This window comes from Cebus imitator, unplaced genomic scaffold, assembly GCF_001604975.1.
Source record: "Cebus imitator isolate Cc_AM_T3 unplaced genomic scaffold, Cebus_imitator-1.0 Scaffold49, whole genome shotgun sequence".
In the NCBI taxonomy this organism is placed as follows: domain Eukaryota; kingdom Metazoa; phylum Chordata; class Mammalia; order Primates; family Cebidae; genus Cebus; species Cebus imitator.
This window is the reverse complement of record NW_016107364.1, coordinates 6,111,777-6,118,064: the sequence shown is the minus strand read 5'-3', so window position 1 is coordinate 6,118,064 and position 6,288 is coordinate 6,111,777.

Below are 6,288 nucleotides of genomic sequence, written 5' to 3'. Positions count from 1 at the left end.
TCCAAAATGATTTTCATCTTACATACAATGATTTTCATTTTTATCTTACATAAAATGATTTCACAAAATGATTTTCATCTTACATAAAAAGGAATGAAGTACTGACACATGCTACGATGTACACAAACTTTAAACACATTGTGCAAAGTGAAATAAGCCAGACACAACAGCCATGTATGGTGATTCCCTTTACATAACAGTCCAGAGTAGGTAAATTTATAGAGACAGACAGCAGCTTGTTGGTTACTACCGGGAAAATAGGAAGGGAGTGCTAATGAATAGGGGTGTCTTTGGGGTGATGAAAATGTTATAAAACAAACTTTGTGGCAATGGTTGTACAATTCTGAATATACTAAAAACCATTAAAAATCATTAAAATTGTACACTTTAAATGGGCCAGTTGTGAAGTATAATAATTATATCACAATACAGTCATTATAGAAATAATCATAGCGAGGCTGGGTATGGAGGCTCACACCTGTAATCCCAGCACTTTGGGAGGCCGGAGTGGGCCAAACACAAGGTCAAGAGATCAAGACCATCTTGGCCAACATGGTGAAAGCCCATCTCTACTAAAAATATAAAAAATTAGCTGGGCGTGGTAGCACATGTCTGTAGTCCCAACTACTCTGGAGGCTGAGGCAGGAGAATCCCTTGAATCTGGGAGGCGGAGGTTGCTGTGAGCTGAGGTTGCTCCACTGCATTTGAGCCTGGGCAACAGAGCGAGACTCCATCTGAAAAAAAAATCATAGCTACAACCGCTATATGGCAATACAAATACAGTGAGTTTGAGAACTGTCATAGAGGAAGCTACACAGTGGTTAAAATCAAGGTCAAGGTGTTGAGCTGATTAAGAACGTAGTCCAGTAGGTGGTGCTGACGAGCCGCTCATGATCTCCCCGTTTGCCCTGCACCCAGAAGACTGAAGCCCGATCCAGCTCAGCTCTATGGGACAGAGCCAGGAGCCTGGAGCAAGGGGCAGCAGAAGAAGCCAGTTGGAGAGACTCCTCCAGCCTCTGGTGGGTGGAGAGGGAGCTCAGGTGAGAGGGAGCCTTCAATAAAGGCTCTTAAAGACAACAGAGGCTACTTTGTTTTGCGATTGATCCATCTACATTAACATTTGAGCTTTTATTTTTCCTTCAGACAAGTTCCATTAAAAAAATTATTTGGTGTTCCTCTCCAGTGAAAAAGAAAGACACATGCACACATGTTCATTGTGGCACTGTTTACAATAGCAAAGACCTGGAACCAACCCAAATGCCCATCGATTATAGACTGGACAAGGAAAATGTGGCACATATACACCATGGAATACTATGCAGCCATAAAAAATGATGAGTTCGTGTCCTTTTTGGGACATGGATGCATCTGAAAACCATCATTCTCAGCAAACTGACACAAGAACAGAAAATCAAACACCACACACGTTCTCACTCATAGGTGGGTGTTGAATAATGACAACACATGGACACAGGGAGGAAAGCATCACACACTGGGGTCTGTTGGGGGTAATAGGGGAGGGACAGCGTGGGGTGGGGCAGTTGGAGAGGGATAACATGGGGAGAAATGCCAGATATAGGTGACGGGGGGATGGAGGCAGCAAACCACATTGTATGTACCTATGCAACAATCCAGCATGATTTGCACATGTACCCCAGAACCTAAAGTCCAATAAAATATACATATATATATTTTAAAAAAAAGAAAAGAAAATTGGAAGAAGGAAATAAGCTATGGGAAAACAGTGATTGTTGTAAGGAAAGAATAGTTCAGATTCAGCAGGAGCCTCCTCCTCTGGCCGGGAAGAGCAGCTTAGCCCGGGTCTCCAATCAAAGACTGACCTGGCACCCTGACCTGACGGTGTGGCCCTGACAGCAGGGGTCTGACAAAGGGAAGGGCATGACTTCATCCTCCCTCCCTGAATGAATTCCTCCCCGCTTTCCCCACAGAGCAGGGCAGCCTGCTGTCGTCCATTTGCCGTCCAGGTTCATGAACATTGACTTTGGGCACGAATCCCCCTGCAACATCTGAGTGGGATCTGAGACTCCGTCCGCTTTTCTCCTGTTCCTCAATGCCTCTGTTTGTTTTTCTGTATTACAGTTGTGCTTGACCTTGAACTAGTTACCTGTACTCGGCTGTTCTTCTTGTATTGCAATAAAGAAATACCTGTGGCTGGGTAATTTATTAAAAAAAAAAATAGGGTTAATTGACTCACAGTTCTGCAGGCTGTAAGGAAGCATGGTGCCAGCATCTGCTCAGCTTGTGGGGAGGCTTCAAGGAACTTTTACTCATGGCAGAAGGTGAAGCAGGAACAGCCACGTCATGTGGCCAGATCAGGCGCAAGAGGGTCAGGGGAAGGGCCACCCACTTTAAACAACCAGATCTTGCGTCAACTCACTACTGCAGGGACAGCACCGAAACACCTCCCACCAGGCTCCACCTCTAATACTGGGGATTACATTTCAACATGAGAGTCAGACGCAGACACACATCCAGATGATCTCACTCTGCTGCGGGGCCCTCTAATCTCATGTCTTTCTCACATTGCAAAATTCAGTAATGCCTTTCCAATCATTCCCGAGTCTTCACTCATTCCAGCGCTAACTCCAAAGTCCCAAGTCCAAGAGCAAAGTCTCATCTGGAGATGAGTTCCTCTCGCCTCTTCACCTGTAAAATAAAAACAAGTTATATTTACTTCCAAGATGCAAAAGCCGTGTAACTGGCTCCTGGTTCTGCAGGCTGGAAAGCATGGTGCCGGCCTCTGCGCAGTTTCTGGGGAGGCCTCAAGGAGCTTCTACTCACGGCGCAGGATGAACCGAGAGCAGGCACCTCCTATGGCAAGAGCAAGCACAAGAGCGGGGGGCACCACAGACTTTTAAATAACCAGATCTTGCAAGAACTCACTCACTATTGTGAGGACAGTGCCCAGCCAGGAGGGACCCACCCCGTGACCCAAACACCTCCCACCAGGCCCCAGTGCCAACTCTGGGGTCACATCTCAACATGAGATTTGGCAGGGACACAGATCCAAACTCTCACCACCCCGTGAAAATCCAGGGATTTAGAAAGGTTGTGCCTGGTTTTTGACCTTGCAAAAAAAAAAAGAAAGAGGAGCTGGAGAACAGGGAGCTGCACTGGGGGTTGGGGGAGGGTTAGGGTGAGTCCTGGACTGAGAGTCTTCCTGGCAGGGGTGGGCAGATGCGAGCCAAGGGTGGTAAGCTCCCACGGGCTATGGGACCCTGAGGGGAGCCCCACTTGCTTCATAGGCTTGTGTTTATTCCCGCTGGTTGTTCTTAGACTTTTAGATTTGGAACAAAAGTTCCAAGTGCCCCTGTGCTAAGCTTTCTCTCTAAATACTGTAACTTTTAGGAGGAGGTTTACATCCTCTGCTGTGGAGTGAGAGGTCCCGGGGCACTTCCTGAGTCTTCTTAGTGTCTTAACATCTCATTCTTGTCTTTCTCCTCCCACAACTGCCCAAGCTTCGCCTCCACCCCTCTCCCAGCTCTCACTAACAACTGGAGAGCTGGATGCCCTATGAGCTTAGCTGATCGAGGCCTTGACAGTGGCCCTGGATACCTTAACTAGGGACACTTCTGTCTCTGCCAGGAGAGGGGCAGGCGTCCCTAAAGGAGGACGGAGCAGGTGCTGTGGGGAAACCACACTTCTGCACTGTTGGTTTTGTTTATTTTGGGTGTTGAACAGAAGAAAGAATTGAAAATGAAAGTGCTCTTGCCTCCACCCCCACAAAGCCTCAGGCCAAGGGTGGCTCCTTGGCGTCTACACAATGGCCAGTCAGCCAGGCCCCTATCTAGGGTAAGAAACCTCAGTGCCGGTCAGTCACCCTGGATGCCAAGAATTCTATTTACCCCGTAGTCTGGAGTCCTTGTGGGATTGGTTTATAGAGGTTGCTCTGTCTTAGGTCTGCTCTGATAAATTTGTTATAACACAGAAAAGAATGTTTTATTAGCCTAGTTTATCTCGCCATCATTTGATTTTTAAAAACAACAAAAACAGGCTTTGCTGGATTCTGTTGATTTCCTGTAGGCACGGAGCTGAGCCAGCGTGGCTCCCGCGGATTGACCAACTCCCTCTGGCAGCAAGTCCTCATGGAGGAGTCAGCGAGGGCATGGGTTCCTTCAGCCAGCAGCCTGGACAAACTCCAGGGAGCAAAAGTCCCCAGAAAGTCCGCAGAACTGTGAGGCTCTCCATCAGCCTCTCGCCTGGCCTAACCTGTGAGTTTGACCCCGGAGAAGAACATTGGCGGAGGCCAAGTGCGGTTGAGACTCAGTCCCAGAATGTGAGACTGCACACCACGTGAAGTGGCTGGAGATGCTGAGAAAGTTTACCCAGTTCGCTCGGATCCTAACTGAGCTGCTCCTTGAACGCTGAGAAGAGCTGCAGGAAGTCAGAGACCAGCAGAAGCCAGGCGATGGAGGAGGAACTGAGTGCCAGTCACGGGGTGGGCGATTTCGTGGTTTGCAGGGAGAGCTGGCCTGGAGCTCAGGCTCTGAATCAGGGGCAGTGGCACCTACCGCACACCCTCAGGGGGATGGCATGAGAGAATGCCACATCTGGCATGCCACAGCCCGAAGCACTGTACAGTGTATATTCTCCAGGCAGAAGACAGCGAGTCAGCCACCAAGCCACCCGGGTGGGCCCTCGGTGCTCACACCTGTGCCTGGGGTCCTCATGGGTAGCGGTGGGGAAGAGCTCGCATTGTGAGGGTGTGAGGCTAACGACAACAATGGCCCTTCAGACACTTTGACTCCCCACAGTCTGGACGGGAAGCTGAGCCTCGCCAGACATCAGCCAGGGAGACTGCACAGCACCACTCTGCACCACTTCCAGAAAATTCTGTCATCTAGAAACCAAACAATGGCTTGTAATGCAATGACAGAGCCAGCCAAACAACAGTGACAAAAAAAGTGAATGAAATAACCAGCGATTTCTGTTATTTCTCCAACAGGCCAGAATCTAATGACAGTTAAATCAATACATTGAAGTACGCCCTACCCGGGACAGTGGCGTCATCAGATGCGGCTGGGCGGTGAGTTCCTCAGAGGCAAGAGCATGCTTCCGACCGGCGAACAGGGTATGGCTCTTGGTTTCAAGGGGTGGAAGGTGTAAATCCCAAGGGGTCCGTCAGGCCATGCCTGATGCTGGAGCCAAAGCCCAGGGCGAACTTTCCCCTCTGGAGATCTTGTAGCTTTGGCCAGACCAGAGCCACTGGCTTTTCTTCCTTTAGATCTCATTGGAGTGTTATTGTGTAAAAGTGTCGATAGGATATTTACGGAATACCTCAGGGGAGACTGCAATCTTGGGGGACAGCACATGAAATCGAGATGTTCCAGCCGCAGAACAGCAGAGAGGAGGAGGAGGGTCGGAGTGAGTGGGGAGCTGAGAGAGACTCGGATTGAGGACGGGGAGGGGTGGCAAGGAAGAGAGCAGAGATTTCTCATGGAGTCAGGAGAGGAGGGCCTGGCAGGGATTTGGTGGGACACCAAGATACACATAGCACCAAAGAATAAGTCTTTTCTAGAAACCTGCAATTATGTAACAGCCTTTAAAGTATTATCTTACACATTCAGCTCACAGCAAAATCGCTCTGACTTCAAAGTGCAGAGCTGTAGGCGTCCTCGATGTCTGCGAACCAAGGTCCCTAGTTAAAGGGAAGGGTGGACGCCAGGGCTTGGCCACCTCTGGCGATGGCATCTCAGGCCACCTTTTGGCTTTGAACTAAAGTTCAACAAATGTCGAGAACAAGGGCAGATTGGAGGAGAGGGCGGGGCTCTTCCATCCCTCTCTACTCAGGCTGCTGGAGCAAAGCACCTGAAACCGGGGCCACACACCAGGACTTTATCTCCCAGAGTTCTAGAGGCCAGAAGCCTCAATCCCACGCTGGCAGGGCCGGGCTCCACTGGAGGCCCTGGGGGAGGGCCCTTCCTGCCCTCCAGCCTCTGGTGTCGGTGGCTGTCCCTGGCACTCCTGGCTGCGGCTGGGTCCTTCCAGCCTCTGCCTCCGTGTCACATGGCCAGCCTCTCTCTGTGTCTGTGTCCTCTCATCTTAGGAGGACACTGAGTTTGGGATTTAGGGCCCACTCTACTCCTGAGTATTCTCATTTTAACTAATCACATCTGCAAAGACCCTGTTTCCAAATAAGGCCATGTTCTGAGGTTCCAGGCAGTCATGCGTTTTTGGAGGAATGTTATTTAACCCAGTACAGCCTGGTTATTATTTTCTTACCACTATATTATGTGTGTGTGTGTATATATATATATATATATATAT